This window comes from Nicotiana tabacum, chromosome 24, assembly GCF_000715075.1.
Source record: "Nicotiana tabacum cultivar K326 chromosome 24, ASM71507v2, whole genome shotgun sequence".
In the NCBI taxonomy this organism is placed as follows: domain Eukaryota; kingdom Viridiplantae; phylum Streptophyta; class Magnoliopsida; order Solanales; family Solanaceae; genus Nicotiana; species Nicotiana tabacum.
In genome coordinates this window covers 10,595,237-10,613,214 of record NC_134103.1, presented here as the reverse complement: position 1 = coordinate 10,613,214, position 17,978 = coordinate 10,595,237, and the positions used below count along the sequence as shown (strand labels likewise).

The 17,978-nt window shown below is 38.6% G+C and overlaps 1 long non-coding RNA gene across 1 annotated transcript; it reads left to right on the top strand.

Moving 5' to 3' along the window:
• Window positions 1-3,818: 3,818 nt before the first annotated feature.
• On the top strand, window positions 3,819-5,417 carry LOC107800483 (uncharacterized). Its single transcript, XR_001651426.2, has 2 exons — window positions 3,819-4,766; window positions 5,028-5,417. It is a non-coding gene; the product is annotated as an uncharacterized LOC107800483 (long non-coding RNA).
• The last annotated feature ends 12,561 nt before the right edge of the window (window positions 5,418-17,978 follow it).

Here is a 17,978-nt window from a genome sequence, read left to right as displayed (position 1 = left end):
TGGGTCAAGATAGGCTAATGTCAATAAATGAATGAGTCAATAACCAACCCAACCTTAAGTGGGTGGACGGGTCATTGGGGCATGGGCCAAATTTTACTTGGGAAGGGGAAGGAGATTAAGGAGCCATAACTAAAGTGGTTTTAAAAAAAAAAAAGGAGTTTTTACACTGTTGGTCCTTTTTAAAAAAATATTCTCATAAATAAAACTACTTTTTGTTTATTCCAAAAATAGCAAATTCTTTTACATTTTTATCAGTATTGACATATTATGAGATTGATTAAAATATTAACATGTCCACAAAATCAGGAATTAGTTTAAAAGAACATTTGACCCATTAATTAATAAATTTTATACCCTATTAACCTATTATCCTCTCTCCCCTCAAATTTCTCGTATCCCCTGCCCCATATTTATTCTCCCTCTCTCTCTCTCTCTCTCTCGTCCTCTCATCTTCCATCTTCACCCTTTTCAGTCTAACCACCATATTCCTTCCATTTCTAACCTCTAAATCTGTCAACGACCAGCAAACGGAAATGGTGAATCCATCATCTTCAGATCTGAAAAAGGAACATCTTCATAAAAGCATCATTATTTACCCATGCCCTTCTTATCTGTTTTTATATATCTCTTCTCACTTTGGAAGAAAAAGAAACAAAGAAAATAAAAATAAAAAAGAAAAAAGAAAAAGAATAAGATGTATACTTTATATTTTATCTAATGTATATTTGATAAAAATTACCATGTTATGCCATTTATATATTTTAACATTCAATATACCATAATTATTATGTAAATATACCAAGATTATTCTAAATAAAAAACCCAAATATACATAGAACGCATATACATAATACCATTATTATACCACTTATATAATTGAGTATGAAATATACCAAAATTATTCTATAAATATATAATGGCATCGTTTGAGTATTATACCTTTTATATAATTAATATTGCTAATTGAATATATATTATACCAATAATTATTTCTTGTGAAAGTCATTTTTGCGAGAAATTAAGAAACGATTGTGTGAAAATTAAAAGGTTATACGGTTATGCGTGATTTTAGGAAGACTTTGTTTTTTATAAATACGTTTGTGATTTAAATAAAAATATGTTGCTGCCATTAAATATAAATATCATTATCCTGCTAGGATTTTGTATTTAGTTTTGAAAGCCTGACAATTTTGAAACGATCCCTTTAAAAAGTGACATTTCGGAAAGAGACACCTTTGTTTATCAGTTTTTAAAACGGAAAGAGCGTTAAAAGACGAGTTTGTTGTTTTCTATTACAGTGCACTATTTTTTCTTAAGCTCTAAGAAAATAGATAAATATAAACCCTTACATATTATAAGTGCCACATCAGACTCTTATGTCTTTGTTTTACATAGTCATATATAGATTATTTAATTTGTGAGTGCTATTTCTTGTATGATATGTTGTATAGACTGAGTATCACAATTCAACTATTCTATTTCGCTTTTGTTTTAGGAATCTTATAAAAATGTCCCAAATAAATTTTAACTAACCAACCTCTAGCTATTAATCATAAACTTATCAAAACTAATCAAACACATATAAAAATTATAAAACCAAACAAATATGGTTCTTTCTCTTCAAGAATCACACGCAAAAATCTCCTTCCATATTTTTAAGCGTGATCAACAATATTAGATGCAAAACGGAAAGAAAATTTTATGGATGAGGTAGCAAACACGGTGATGAAAGACGACGACGACAACAACAACAACAACCCAGTAGAAATCTCACAAGTGGGGTCTGGGAGGGTAGGATGTACACAGTCTTAACCCTATCCTAGGAGGGCAGAGAGACTGTTTTCAAAAGACTCTCGGCTAAAGAAGATGGAAGAAGCACTGATAACAATTCATAGTAAGACAATATATTTAGAAAACTAAATTGAAGATAGCAATAAAGAATATGAAATAAGTACCGATAGTAAGTAATAGCAAGACAATCTGTTAAGAAAAACTAAATCTGAGGTCTGATAGCAATAGAGAATATGAAAGAGCACGGATTACCAACTAAGGAAGTACTGGTGACAAGTAATAGTATAACAAGATAAGAGAAAATAACAAACTCGGGATAAAAGGGTACCATACCAACACTAACACTAACGAACTAATGAAGATAAAGGGAAACGCATCACTACTTACTAATCTTCTACCCTAATCCTTAATTTCCACACCCTCCTATCCAGGGCCATGTCCTCAGTGAGCTCAAGTTACGCCATGTCCCGCCTGATCACCTTCCCCCAAGGCTTCTTTGGCCTACCTCTACCCTTACTCTGACCCCCTCCCCTCCCCAAGGAAAACCTCTCACATCTCCTGACTGGAGCATCCGCGCTTCTCCTCTTAACATGCCCGAACCATATTAGTCTCGCCTCTCGCGTCTTTTCCTCCACAGGAGCAACTCCCACCTTGTCCCGAATAATTTCATTCCTAATTCTATCTAACCTAGTATGCCCACAAATCTATCTCGACATCCTAATTTTAACTACTTTCATCTGCTGGACATGTGAGTTCTTGACTGGCCAACACTCTACCCCATACAACATAGTCGGTCTAACCACTACCTTGTATAACTTACCCTTAAGTCTCAACGACACATTCTTATCGCACAAGACACCGGAAGTGAGCCTCCACTTCATCCACACTACCCCGATAGGATGTGTGACATCCTCATCAATCTCCCCATCATTTTGAGTTATAGATACCAGATACTTGAAACTCTCTCTCCTGGGGATGACTAGTGTGAGCACATAATTTTTGCCCTATGCGAAATTACTCCTAAAAAATATTCAAAGTAGTTTTAAACCATTTTCGTAGAATTTTAGGAATTTTATTTGTCATTTTGCATCATTAGAAGCATCGCCAAAATCGCAAAAATCTTTAAAAAATTTATCTTTCATTTCATGGCATTTTAGGAACTCATCGTTTGTTAAACGCATAATTAAAATATCTAAAAAATCACAAAAATATATTAGTTGCTCTTGCCTTTGTTTTGCATTGTTAGGTTCAATTAATTAGGTAATTAATATATTAGCTAATCTACTTGCATTTTCAGTGAAATAATTAGTTAATTGTTATTTTGCAAAATAGGATTAATTTGAAATATTGAGTAGAGTGGCTACAATTTAAAGTTAAATAATTGTTTGAAGAAAGAAGGGAAAAGGGGGTTGTTTTGAATTTAAAATCGGACTGGGCCAACTCTAAGTGGCCCAATTGCCCAATCCGCCCCAATCAAATTACCCTACCTGATCCAGCCTTCAAGGACCCAAAACGACCCTGTTTCCCCCTTTAATCCTGGCCCTTCATCTCAGCTCATCCAACGGACTGGAACTCCTTACCCCTTCCCTTAAAACTGTCTCAAACACCCCCATACCCTTGAGACCAGACCTCAATCTTCATCTTCCTCCTTGTCATCTCTTATCAAACCCTAGCCGCCCCAAAAATCCACCCCGGCGGCACCACCTCAAACAGCTCCAATCTCCCTCAAATTCACACCCCATAATCCCCACCTCCTCCTCATCCTATATCAAATTTCCTCTAAAACATCTTAGTTTCCCCCGATTTTTAGATCTAAAAAAGGGCCAAAAAACCTAGCTTCATTCCCCATTGAGTTCTTCAGGAATTATTGATCGTTTTGACTTGAAACTGACATTGATCGATTGCTCTCGTCAAGAGAAATCGATTAATGTAAGTTTTAGCTCATCTCGAAACTATCAGATTCCGGACGGTGCTCGTTGTCTGCCATAAATCATTTCGTCGTCCTGATTGTTTCAACATGTATATCTCTTTCTCATGTTCTTTCTTTCTATCTTGAATTGTTATTACGTTTTGGCTAAGTCGTCCGTTTGCAGAAATTGGAGGTTAACTTTGTTTCGTAGAAGACGATTTGTTAGGTTGCTAGATGTCTTAAGATAATTGATTTTGATTTTAATTGTTTTTTTGTTAATTTAAGTTAGTTGTTGAATTTATTTAGCTATGTGGAATGCTTTTGTTTTGGTTATCATTAGGTTGTTCCAAAATCATGCTGATTGTGGCCTGGTTCGAAATGGATTGGGGCCTGCCTTGTTTGACAGGCAGGTCTATTGAGTATTAAATCCCAAAGACATAAAATGCTTGTTGATGCAAAAAGAAAACTAAGAGAGTATATACAGGGGTGATAAAGGGTAATTTAGGTTTTGAACCAGCAGAATCTTTTCTGTTACACCTTAGGAAGCTTCTAGAAAAAGGGTTAAAGGGCAATAAAATGAAAGAATTAGGTCTGATTTGGGTAAAAGAGGTGATTTTCAGAAGCTAAAGGTTTAAGAAATAAAAAGAAATATCTGGAAATAGGACAGCTGTCCAATTCAGTTGCAAAAGATGCCATTTTCCTAAATTTTAGGAGGCTGACGGATTCTTTTCTAGGCCTTATCTCATTTTCCCATAGAGCATATGCATATTCTATAAAAGGGTACTCTTCCTCATATTCTCACACGTTTTTTTGCATATCTACTCACAAATACACTGGATTTTACACTGTTACTCTGATTTTCACCGAGTTCTCTGAAAAAGAAACAATCTGGAAAATAGAGAAAATTCCAAACTTTCCTCTATTTTGTCTTCTTGCTTCATCTCGTTGGGGTTTTACAAGTTTGATTGACCTTCAAGACCTGGGTTTTACTGCTGTCTGCTGAGCTTCGAGTTTGAATCAGATTATGTTCTTATTTGGATATCTTAGTGTTTTCTTGCTTAACTAGGTCAGTACCCAGATCTCTGTGCATTTTATGCTCTTATCAAATGACTAGAAATGCGTCTGCTCTTGTTTAATCTCTGAATATCTGTTTGTTTCTATCTTAGTGTGTGATTTAATGGACTTTTCGTTTTAATCATAAATCGAAACAGTGAAGTAGCTTTGAAATATAACACTTATGAAAATTTGATCAACTAAGTATGAGTCTTTAATTGTTGAGTTGATTGATAATCTCAAATGATGTTTGAAATTTGTTTAAATCTTGCAGATTTAGCAATAGCGCTAAACATAAAGCTATTATAGTTTTCTGTATATGTGATGAGTAATTTTGTGCCATTTCGAGGATATAGAAGGCTTTTGCTGCTTGATCATATGGCTATAGTTTGCGGATTTGGCTACTAATTGGCCAAATCAGCAAAATTCTAAGCCAAAGAATGGGATTCTGTCGCTGGTAGTATGCTGAAGGTTAACTACTTCATGTTGTGGATTGAGGTTTATGTGGATAGATTAGATCCGAATTGGAAAGTATTCATTAGTTTAGCAATTTCATGGAGAATTGTAATAGAAGTGATTGATGTTTTAAAGTTCGTATTCTGATTCTTGTATAAAAATTAGTTGTAATTCTTGAATGTCAGATAAGCATGTCTTCCTATTTAAAGTGGTTTGTAGTTGTTTTCACTTTAGCACTAATGCACGAGAAAAATATGTTTTACAGTATCTTTCACTAAAAGCAAATTTGGTCTTTCAATTGTTTGAAGTTGCTACCTGTTGGCCTATAGTTCACTTAGCTTTAATTCAGGCATTAGAATTATTTCAGGGATCAACTAATGACTAGTTTAAAAATGGATTGTTGTGTTTATAAAATCTCAACTTGTATCATGATTAACTCATCTCGTAATCTTCCTGTGATCCAATGTCAGGCAGATTTGAATATCAAATGACGGAATCGCCTAGTATTCGTGTATTAAGGCAGAATGTGGATTGTAGAATATCCAGCCACTTATAAAGAGTAAATCTCCCACCTTATACCATTATACTTATCCATATGCGAAGACCTTGCAATAGTCTCATAGTAGTTTTAGGAAGATACGACTAAATCATGAACGTTGTAGCTTGCTTTAGGCGCGATTAATAAATCATCGTGACTATGGGTACGATTTTCGTGGCATAGTCATGATACGTAAATCGCGGGTGCGTTTCACGTGGCGCGATTCATAATATGTACAAAAACAAACGAGTGCGCGACATCGCAACTTGTTCAGACAAATTTCATAAATATTAAAGCGGTCAAAGGAAAAGTGCACAATATGTTTCAAATATGTATTAAATCAGATAAATAGGCCAATTGTTAATAGTTGAGCGACCGTGCTAAAACCACGAAATTCGGGAGTGCCTCACACCTTCACTCGGGTTAACAAAATTCCTTACTCGGTCTTTTGTGTTCGCAGACCATAAATAAGAGTTAATTTCCTCGATTTGGGATTTAAAATAAACAGGTGACTTGGGACACCATAAATTATCCCAAGTGGCGACTCTGAAACTAATAAATAATCTCATTTTGAATAATGTCACTTTAATTGGAAAAACTCCCTTATCCCTCGGAAAAAAGGAGGTGTGACAACTAGCGTATCAAGCCTCATCCTCCCTTCAATCACCATCTCCCAAACTTTCATTGTATGGCTTAACAACTTGATACCCTTCGTATGCGTATACAGTACCCAAACTCACGATGACGCTCTGAGTACTCTAACTTACCCACCATAATGCTCTTATCCCCCTCCTCATTCAAGAGTTTATGGAAGTAAGGCTGTCATCTCTACCTAATATGTGCCCCCTCCAACAAAACTTTACCCTCCTCTTCTTTTATGCACCTCGTTTGGTCTACATCTCGGGCCTTCCTTTCTCTAACCTTTGCTAGCTTGTACAACTTGTTGTCCCCGCCTTTGTCCCTAATTTCCAAACGACCAAACGTCGCGGTCTTAGCCGTCGTAACCGCTAACTTTGCCTCCTTCCTAGCCTTCTTATACCCCTTTCTGTTAGCTCTCTTCTGCTCCTCGTGTATGCTCTCCACTAGCTTCAAATATGCCATTTTCTTAGCTTCCACTTTCCCTTGAACCTCTTCGTTTCACCGCCAGTCCCCTTTGTGGCTACAAAAAAACCCTTCGAGACCCCTAACACCTCTCTCGCCACCTCTCTAATACAATTCGTTGTCGTAGTCCACATACATCTCGCGTCCTTGCTACTTCTCCAGGCCCCCATAGCCAGCAACTTCTCCCCCAACTCCTGGGCTTTATCCTTAGCAATGCACCCCACCTGATCCTGGATATACCAGGTATACACCTCTTCCTCCTCTTCCACCTGATCTCTAAGTCCATAACCAAAAGCCTATGTTGGGTCATAAAATTCTCACTCGGGATGACCTTGCAATCCATGCATAAACCTCTATCACATTTTCTCAGAAGAAGATAACCAATCTGGGTCTTGGCCACCGTACTCCGGAAGGTTATCAGGTGGTCTGCCTTCTTCAGGAAACATGAGTTAACAATCACCAGATCAAAAGATTTGGCGTACTCGAGCAACGAAGTACCTCCTCCGTTTTTTTCACCAAAACCGAAGCCTCCATGCACACCGTCATATCCACCAGACAACCTCCCAATGTGGCCGTTAAAATATCCTCCTACAATAAGCTTCTCGGTGGACGGTATGCCCCGCTCCAATCCATTCATATTCTCCCAAAAGTGCCTTTTAACCTCCTCGTCCAACCCGCTTGAGGCGCGTAAGCACTAACTACGTTCAGAGTATGCCCTCCCACAACTATCTTAATGGCCATTAACCTAACAATAACCCTCTTAACCTCAACCACTAACTCCTTTAGATCCCTATCAACCAAGATGCCTACCCCATTCTTCCCTCTCACCCTCCCCGAATACAAGGTGATGAGAGGGAATCTCTGAAGGTCGGACATCGAAAAATCTCTGTTTTCCGTTTTGAGAAATTGGATTACTTAATGAACCATCCTGTATCTAATTATGCTGAACCCTTGTTTTGCTTTTGGTGTCCAAACACGCAGCCCCCTTTAATTTATTATCCCACTACCGCAGAATTTGGATTTCTTCCTCGGGTAAACCGTGATTATAACTACTTTTATTATTATTCATTAGGTTTCAAACCAGATGAAATGAAGTACAAAATTTTGATGATTACTTATGATCATTCTTCTGAACCCACAAGATACTGGGTTTTAACTCTAGAAAGAAGCGAAACGTGGAGAGAGATAATCGATGCACCCGATTATTCTCCATTTGATTATGTAGGAGTTTACATTGATGGAACTATCTATTTCTTCGGTTCTTACAATGATAAAACATGCATAGTTGCTTTTAATGTTGGAACCGAGAATTTCAGAATTATCTCGTTGTGGGAAGATGTGGAATGGTGAAGTTCTTCCTCCTACTTATGTATTATCCGAAGTTCTTTGGAATATTTGGATTATGAGGAATGAACTTGTGTAGAATGGTAAAGTTCTTTCTCCTACTTATGCATGTGTTATTTGAAGCTCTGAAAGTTTTAAGCGAATGGAAGATTGCCATGACTGAAAAGTGATTGGGAGGTCTAGTGCGTGCTTCCATTCGGATTGTGGCCCCTTCTCGGTCTAAGCCTCCACATGGGATCTGGAAATATAATATAGATGCAGTTGTCTTCCATACTTCGGCTGCAATGGAGTAGGGCTATTATGCGTGATTCAGCAGGTCAGTCTATAGTTCGTCGGTTTTTCAAGGTTGTATCAATACGAGGCATACTGAAATTATAGGTTTACGTGTTGCTCTCGTCTAGTTGATTTAACATTTTAATGGTTCGGGTATAGTTGAATGTGACGCCCAAGAAATTGTGCTTTCTTGTGACTCCTCAAGTGAAGATTTTACAGAGTTTGGAGTCTTTTAGAGGCTTGGCGTTTCTTGTTAAGGAGAAATTCTAATGTTTCTCTGGCTCGGGTTAAGAGGCAAGCAAATCTAGTTCTATTGGGAATATGCTTCTAGTTTTATCATAAACTTGTCTAATAAAAGTCTATGTTTGTTCAAGAGAAATAGTAACTTTTTTTAGTTTTGTAATTAATTCAGAAGATTAGGGTGCAAAACATCACACACAAAAAAATAAGATGTAACAAAAGAGTATATGTTAGGGGAGCAAATTAGCTAATTACTCTTAAAACAAATCTATATAAAGCATGGCCCTGTACAATAAGCTACGTCTTTAAACCCTAGTAAAATTGCCTACAAACACTTCAATTCCTCATGTAAAGAAGATGATGGAGACTGCTCGTACAAAATCTTCCATTCCTGACGAAATTATCTATGATACATTCTTTTGGCTTCCTATCAAGTCTTTAATGCGTTTCAAGTGCGTTTCTAAATTTTATAGCTCTCTTGTATCAGATTCGTGTTTCGTAGACATCCATCAATATAACTCTATACATCATCCTGATAAAGCCAAATTCCTCATACACTTAAGGGATAAAGAAATTTTTTACACCATAGACGTGGAGGTGGAACATGAAAAGCCTCTGTTATTCGTGTTGGGAAATTGCGTGGCTTAATAATTTTTCCTAAATTTGATTATGCTAAAGGCTTGTTTGGCTTATGGTGTAGTACAAGTCGGCTGCCCCCTGTTATTTATAATCCCATTACAAGAAAAGTAAGACCTCTTCCTCGCCTAAATATCTTTGACAAGATAACTGATTGTTACTATTCATTAGGTTTCGAACCAGATAAAAGCAAGTACAAAATTTTGTTGGTTAGACATTCTTGTTTACCCTTGAGATATTGGGTTTACACTCTAGGAACAAGCAAATCATGGAGAGAGATCAAAAGCGCAGTCGATTTTTTCCCATTACTGAAGGGAGGAGTTTACATTAATGGAGCTATATATATCTTTGGTTTTTACAACAAAAGATTCTGCATAGTGGAATTTAATCTTAGAACCGAAAATTTCAGAATTGTCCCGTGGTGGAAAGATTTACAATATGATCCGGAAGGGTGGTTTTATTACTTGATAGAATTGGAGGGAAAGTTAGCAGTTGTTGATCGGTCCACGAAAGGAGAGATGGATTTGTGGATTTTGGAGAGATCTAAAAGCAGTGAAGAATGGGTAAAGCATGCTATTGCCTTTCCCTCTGAACTTTCTGATAGTTTGAGGTCTTGCTTTTGTAGTAGTATTCCTGATGATGAGATGGTATTCATCACTAACTCGCGGCTCGGGCCAAATTGATTTCCTTTTATAATTGGAAGAAGAAGATTTGGATGCCATCAAAAATCGAAACAACTTAACTTGGAAAAGATGTTGAGACTATTGGTATTTGTAGTTATGCAGATAGCCTCTTATCCTTACGATATGCAGACATCCTCTTATAGCCTTATGCAAGAATGGAGGAAAAGCATAGCCTCATGCAAATGGAAAAAGTCAGTGCTTAGCCTTATGCGACAATAGAGGCAGAGCTTAGCCTCATGCAGATAATGAAGGCACTGTTTAGCCTTATACAAGAATGGAGGCAAAGCTTAGTCTCATGTGGGTACGAGGGCTAGCCTCTTATCTTTAGTTTCTTTAGAAGGGAGAAAATCGAATTTCTTCTTGCATCAAATTAGAATGAAGTAAATTCCTATAGTATCTTTTTGCAATAATCAAAATTTTATTTGTTAATGGTGTGCTTAAAGTACCGGCGTATAGACATTATATTTTCTAACTGCACTAAGAGAGTAGCACCTGTATTAACAGAGGGAGTAAACTTTTTGTTTTTTGGTGCTTTCTTTTGTGGAGGTAAGGGTCGACACCCCCTCCGTGTACAGCTTTACTATGAAGAATATAAGCACTCTGTTGTGTTAAGACAAAAGTTACATTAGTGCTAACTACAACATAGACTCTTTGCTGAGAGTAGTACTACCTCTCATCTATAGTGAAGTTTACAAGAAAGAGCATCTAGCAAAGCATTGATCTTGTAATGAATATCATTTTAAAATGAATATTTTGAATTCACCTTTCATAGGTCTAACTCGAAAGCTTGGAAAGCCATCTGCATCATTCTTCAATGTGGCTATAATTTGAGGGTTGAAACCACGCTACGAATATAGACCTTAGCCCCGACTCTACCTCGAAAGTTGGCTCATTTGATGAGGATTATCGAAAACCATATAAAGAGACTAAGTTACATCTCCACACCGTTGTGGAACTCAATTACACCTCCTACACCAATGTAATGGATTAAACACATAGTAAATAAAAGGTTTTAGTTAATATATGGCAGCATTTTGATTACAATATTTATTTGACTATTCGATTAATATTATTAAATTCCTAATGGAACTTGTCCCTAATTGAACTTGGACTTGACTCTCATGTATTTTGATCATAATATACCAATGGAGATAGAGATATACCAGTGTCTATCAGGATTCTTTTAGGGAACATTAGACTTGAGCAGAGATGTGTCTTTTAGGGAAGATGTTTTTCCTTTCAAGTCCTCTCATTATCAGTTGAGACATCATGTTGTTGTTGACTGCTGGGATGATTCCCATGTTGGTTGTCACATGTTCATTGGATCCATCATCTACTACTGACACTGTCCATAGTCCTTCTAGCACTCCTGGTTCTATGTCTTTGGAAGGTACAACAACTAATAACACTGATGATACTATCATACACACATTACCTATTTTCTTAGTGTGATGACCCAAAATATTATCTTTAAATTTAATAATTAATTCTGTATTCTAAGACCTCGAAAAGCACTATTTATCATTCCTTGACTTGCGTGCGCAGTCCGTAAAATTTTTCGAAAAGTTTTCAGGTGAAAAATGGATTAAAATGTGAATTAGATGTTTAAAACACAATTGAGTTGACTTTGGTCAATATTTTGAGCAAACAGACTCGAATTAGTGTTTTGACAGTTCCGGTAGGTCCGTATCATGAATTGGGACTAAGGCGTATGCCCGGAATCAAATTTCGAGGTCCCTAGCCCGAGATATGGAATTTTGATAAAAAATTTAAAGTTTAAGTTCAAATAATGACCGGATATCGAATTATGTGCAAATGACCCCGGAATAAAATTTTGATGATTCCAACAGCTCTGTATCGGAATTTTATTTGGAAGTCCGTAGTGGAATTAGGCTTAAAATGCCGAAAGTTGAATTTTTGGGAAATTTGACCGAGGAGTTGACTTTTTGATATCGGGGTCGAAATCCGATTCTAAAAATTTTTATAGCTCCGTTATATCATTTATGACTTGCTTGCAAAATTTGAGATCAATCGGACTTGATTTGATAGGTTCCGGTGTTGTTTGTAGAAATTGAAAAGTTTCAAAGTTCATTAGGCTTGAATCTATGTGTGATTCGTGATTTTAGCGTTGTTTGATGTGATTTGAGGTTTCAAATAAGTTCGTATGATGTTTTAGGACTTGTTGGTGTATTAGGTTGAGGTCCCGAGGGCCTCGGGTGAGTTTCGGATGGTTAACGGATCAAAAATGGGACTTAAACAGCTGCTGCAAAAGCTGCTGCAAATTTTCTTCTGCTGTGAAATCGAGCCCCCAGAAATCGAGCCGAGGATCGAAGGTAGGCTCGAGATCCATAATCGAAGGCAGGCTCGAGATCCATGATCGAAGGCCACTGATCGAAGGCCCAGGATCGAGGGCTATGACCAAGGCCAGTGATCGAAGGCCATAAGGATCGAAGCCATGATCGATAGCCAGGATTGATGGCTGTGATCGAGCCCCAGGGTCGAGGACCATGATCGGACTCCGCTTAATCGGACTCCCATGTTCGAGGTCCAGGATCGGACTCCACGATCGAGGTCAGCCTGGACAGATCCGTAAGTTATAAAAATAGGGGGCTTCGTCCCATTTACCATTTTTAACAACTTGAAGCTTGAGCAGAGGCAATTTTTGATATATCTTCAAGGAAAAATATTGGGGTAAGTGTTCTTAACTCAATCTTGGTTAGATTACCCGAATCCATCACTGTTTTAACATTTAATTGGTGATTTAAGTTGGAAAAATTTGAAAACCCTCTTGGATATATTTGTGGATTTGAGGGTCGAATCGTTATTGAAATTTAGTCATTTTGGTATGGTTAGACTCGTGATTGAATGGGCGTTCATATTTCGTAACTTTCGCCGGATTCCGAGATGTGGGCCCCACTGGTAAATTTTGACCTAATTTCGGATTTTATTGAAAAATATAATATTTTCTTATGAAATTGATTACTATAATTTTTGTTGACTGTATCGAATTAATTATGATTAGATACGAGTCGATCGGAGTCGAAAAATCGAGAAAAAAACATAATACTTGGTTAAATTGGAGCAAGTCGAGGTAAGTGACTTGTCTAACCTTGTGTGGGGAAAATTTCCCCTAGAATTGATATTAATGTGATTATTGAAATGTGTTAAAAGTCGTGTACACGAGGAGACGAGTGTGTACACGGGCTAAATATGAAAGATTATATTTTTAAATTGTGTAGATCATTATTGCGCATTTATTAAATTATTTTATCTTGTTATATTCTTCATCATTGATCTGTGATATATATTTTAAATTTGTTTGACCTTTTTCTACTAATTATTTTACCTATTTAATTGAAACTTGATTTCTTTTATACTCTGCATTATTTGAAGGTTGATTTTTTTTAAAATTAAATATTATTAATATGAAGTATTTGGAATTTTATTTATTTGATATTGAAGCAACGTATTAAAAATTTGAAATATTATTTTCTTGAATTATTATTCTCGAATATTTTCGTAAGATTTTTTTTTTTTGGATTATTCTGGCATGAGCCGCGAGCTCTTTATTATTGAAAAATATTATTGTTGATTTTTTTTGTGTGGAAAATAAATCGTGAAGGCTCCCGCGGTGGTATAAGGAAATGAGATATTGTGAAATTATTTATAATTTGGGACTACGAGGCGGTACCTCGGTAGTGCCCTTGTTGATATTGATTTATGGCCATAGTTGCTTTCGATTAATTGTTGTGATTTTCATAAAGTTGAAGAAAATTCGGTTTTGATTCCACGAGATATTATTTGTAATTATTTGGTGTCATTAAATGTGACATATTATTTGATTTATTTCCAATGTCATTTTATTTTACTATATTGTTTAACATTTTACCATGCCATTATTATATTCCAGTAGGGCCTCACCTGACCTCGTCACTACTCTACCAAGGTTAGGCTTCGCACTTACTGGGTAACGTTGTGGTGTATTCATACTACGCTTCTGTATATCTTTTTGTGCAGATCCAGGTACATTTTACCAGCCTAGATGTCAGTGAGTTACCTGTGCACGGAGACTTCGAGGTATATCTGCCAGCGTCCGCAGACTCCGGATTCCCCTTCTATCATTTTTTGTTGCTTCCTTATATTTCATTTAGACCTTGATATATAGAGACATTGAGAATAAATTCTTGGAAGCTTATGACTTATTTCTACCGGGTTTTGGGATTTAAAATTGTTTGAATTGTAGTTTATTTATTTCAGATATTTATTATTATTTCGCATTGATAAGGTTACCTAGTCTTAGAGACTAGGTGCCATCACGACATCCTATGGAGGGAATTTGGGGTCGTGACAAGTTGGTATCAGAGCACTAGGTTCATAGGTGTTATGAGTCACAAGCAGGTTTAGTAGAGTCTTACGGATCGGTACGGAGACGTCTGTACTTATCTTCGAGAGGCTATGGAACTGTTAGAAAATATTCACTTCTTTGATTCCTTATCGTGCGTATTTGTTGACTTCAAAATTTTAAACAATTGTCTTTCTATTCTCTTATATATGGTGAGGACACGCACAACTGGATATGATGATCAAACACCCGCGCCCCCTGTTGGAGCCGCAAGAGGCCGGGGTCGGGGTAGAGGCCGAGAAAGACCACGTGGTGCAGCCAGAGCACCTGCACGAACTGCTGCACCAGAGCCACCAATAGCTCCAGTTGGAGAGCAGGCACCTGAAATGCCTGTTACTACTCCTACACTTCAGGAGACTCTTGCCGAGTTTTTGAGTATGTTTGGCACTTTAGCTCAGGCAGGATTAATTCCACTTGCTCCTGCCACATCTCAGGCTGGGGGAAGAGCGCAGACTCCCACCGCCCGTACTCTAGAGCCACGTGCCCAAGTTGACCATGCCCCAGAGGTTATACCAGTGCAACCAGTTGTCCCAGTTCGGCCTGATATTAGGACAGCAGTTTCAGAAGGGGAGCAGCTCAGGCTCGAGAGGTATAAAAAGTACCACCATCCCACTCTCAGCGGTTTAGCTTCAGAGGATGCTCAGGGTTTTCTGGAGGAATGTCATCGTATCCTTCGTACTATGGGTATTGTGGATTCCAGTGGGGTTTCTTTCACGACATTCCAGTTTAGAGGAGCAGCCTACCAGTGGTGGCAGGCATATGAGTTGGATAGTCCCGATGAGGCATCTTCACTCACTTGGACTCAATTTTCAGATATGTTCTTAAGGGAGTATGTTCCTCAGAGTCTTAGGGATGCATGGCGCGTAGAGTTTGAGCAGTTGCGCTAGGGTTCTATGACTATGTCAGAGTATGCGGTCTGATTCAGTGATTTGGCTAGGCATGCACCTGCCTTAGTTGCTACTGTTCGAGAGCGGGTTCGCAGATTTATTGAGGGTCTTCACCCTAGTATCAGATACAGTATGGACCGAGAGCTAGAGATAGACATCACATACCAATAGGTGGTGTCAATTTCTAGAATATTAGAAGGTATGCGGACTCGGGAGAGGGAAGAGAGGGAAGCTAAGAGACCCCGAGGTTCTGGAACATATAATAATTCTCGTGCCCCCGTTGCAGCCCGTCATGGTAGAGTTTATGTGAGCCATCCTATTTATTCAGCACTTCCAGCTTCCAGTGGTATTCCGACTACTCCCAGACCTCAGGTTCCATATTATGCACCACCAGTGTCTTCTGTACCTCCTGTACGGAGTGCTTTCAGTCGACAGTCTAGTCGATCAGGCCCGAGCCAGTCCCAACAGCCACGTCCTCCGAGGGCTTGTTTTGAGCGTGGTGACACTCGTCATATTATGAGAGATTGCCCCAGATTTAGGAGGGGTGCACCTCCACAAATTTCTCAGGCCCCACCTATTCCACAGGGTCCTTAGGCTTCTCAGGCCATGATTACTACACCAGTTGCCACTCCACCTGCACAGCCAGCTAGAGGTGGAGGTCGGGCGGGTAGAGGTCGCCTTAGAGGGGGAGGCTAGGCCAGATATTATGCCCTTGCTGCTAGGACAGATGCCGTTGCATCCGATTCTGTTATCACAGGTATTATTCCGGTCTGTCATAGAGATGCATCCGTTTTATTTGATCCAGGTTCCACTTATTCTTATGTGTCATCTTATTTTGCCCCGTATTTGTGTGTATCACGAGATTACTTGAGTTCTTCTGTTTATGTATCTACACCCGTAGGTGAATTCATTATTGTAGACCATGTGTATCGGTCATGTTTAATTGTTATCAGTGGTTTTGAGACCAGAGCTGATTTATTATTGCTCAATATGGTGGATTTCGATATTATTTTGGGCATGGACTGGTTGTCTCCCTATCACGCTATTCTTAATTGTTACGCCAAGACGGTGACATTGGCTATGCCGGGTCTACAACAGCTAGAGTGGAGAGGTACCTCGGATCATGTTCCTAGCAGGGTTGTTTCATTTCTTAAAGCTCAACGAATGGTTGAGAAGGGGTGTGATGCGTATCTGGCCTATGTGAGAGATGTTAGTATTGATACTCCTATTGTAGAGTCAGTTCATGTAGTAAGGGATTTTCCTGATGTATTTCCAGCAGATCTTTCGGGTATGCCACCCGACAGGGATATTGATTTTGGTATTGATTTATTATCGGGTACTCAGCCCATTTCTATTCCACCATACCTTATGGCCCCAGCAGAGTTAAAAGAATTAAAAGAACAATTACAGGAATTGCTTGATAAGGGTTTCATTCGGCCTACTGTATCGTCGTGGGGTGCTCCTGTCTTATTTGTAAAGAAGAAGGATGGTTCTATGCAGATGTGTATTGATTATCGCTAGTTGAACAAGGTTACAATGAAGAACTGGTATCCATTGCCACGTATTGATGACTTATGTGATCAGCTTTAGGGTGCCAGAGTATTCTCTAAAATTGAGTTGCGTTCAGGCTATCATCAGTTGACGATTTGGGGCCAGATATTTCGAAGACTGCTTTCAGGACTCGGTACGGTCATTACGAGTTCCTTGTGATGTCCTTTGGGCTGACCAACGCCCCAACAGCATTTATGCACTTAATGAATAGTGTATTTCAACCCTATCTTGATTCCTTCGTCATTGTGTTTTCTGACGACATTCTGGTGTATTCCCGGAGTTGGGAAGATCATGAACAACACCTAAGGACTGTGCTTCAGGTTTTGAGAGAAAGGAAGTTATATGCAAAATTTTCAAAGTGTGAATTCTGGCTTGATTCAGTGGGATTTTTGGGTCATATAGTTTCGTGTGAGGGGATCAAGGTAGATCCAAAGAAGATTGAAGCAGTGTAGAGTTGGTCCAGACCGTCCTCAGTTACGGAAATCCGGAATTTCCTTGGTTTGGCTGGGTATTATCGCCGATTTGTAAAGGGTTTCTCTTCTAATGCTGCATCTATGACCAAATTGACCCAGAAGGGTGCTCCGTTCAGGTGGACCGAGGAATGTGAGGAGAGCGTCCAAAAGCTCAAGACAGCTTTGACTACAACCCCAGTATTGGTATTACCTACAGGTACAAGATCTTATACTGCGTATTGTAACGCATCGCGTATTAGTCTCGGCGCAGTGTTGATGCAAGATGGTAGGGTGATTGCCTACGCGTCCAGACAGTTAAAGGTGCATGAGAAGAATTATCCTGTATATGACCTGGAGTTAGCAGCTATTGTTCATGCCTTAAAAATTTGGTGGCATTATTTGTACGGTGTCCATTGTGAGATCTACACCGATCACCAGAGTCTACAAGATCTGTTTAAACAGAAGGATCTTAACTTGCGGCAGCGGAGGTGGTTGGAGTTGCTTAAGGATTATCATATCACCATTCTCTATCATCCTGGGAAGGCCAATGTGGTGGCCGATGCCTTGAGTCATAAGGCGGAGGGTTTGGGCAGCTTAGCGTATTTACCGGTAGCAGAGAGGCCTTTGGCCTTGGATGTTCAGGCCTTGGCCAACCAGTTTGT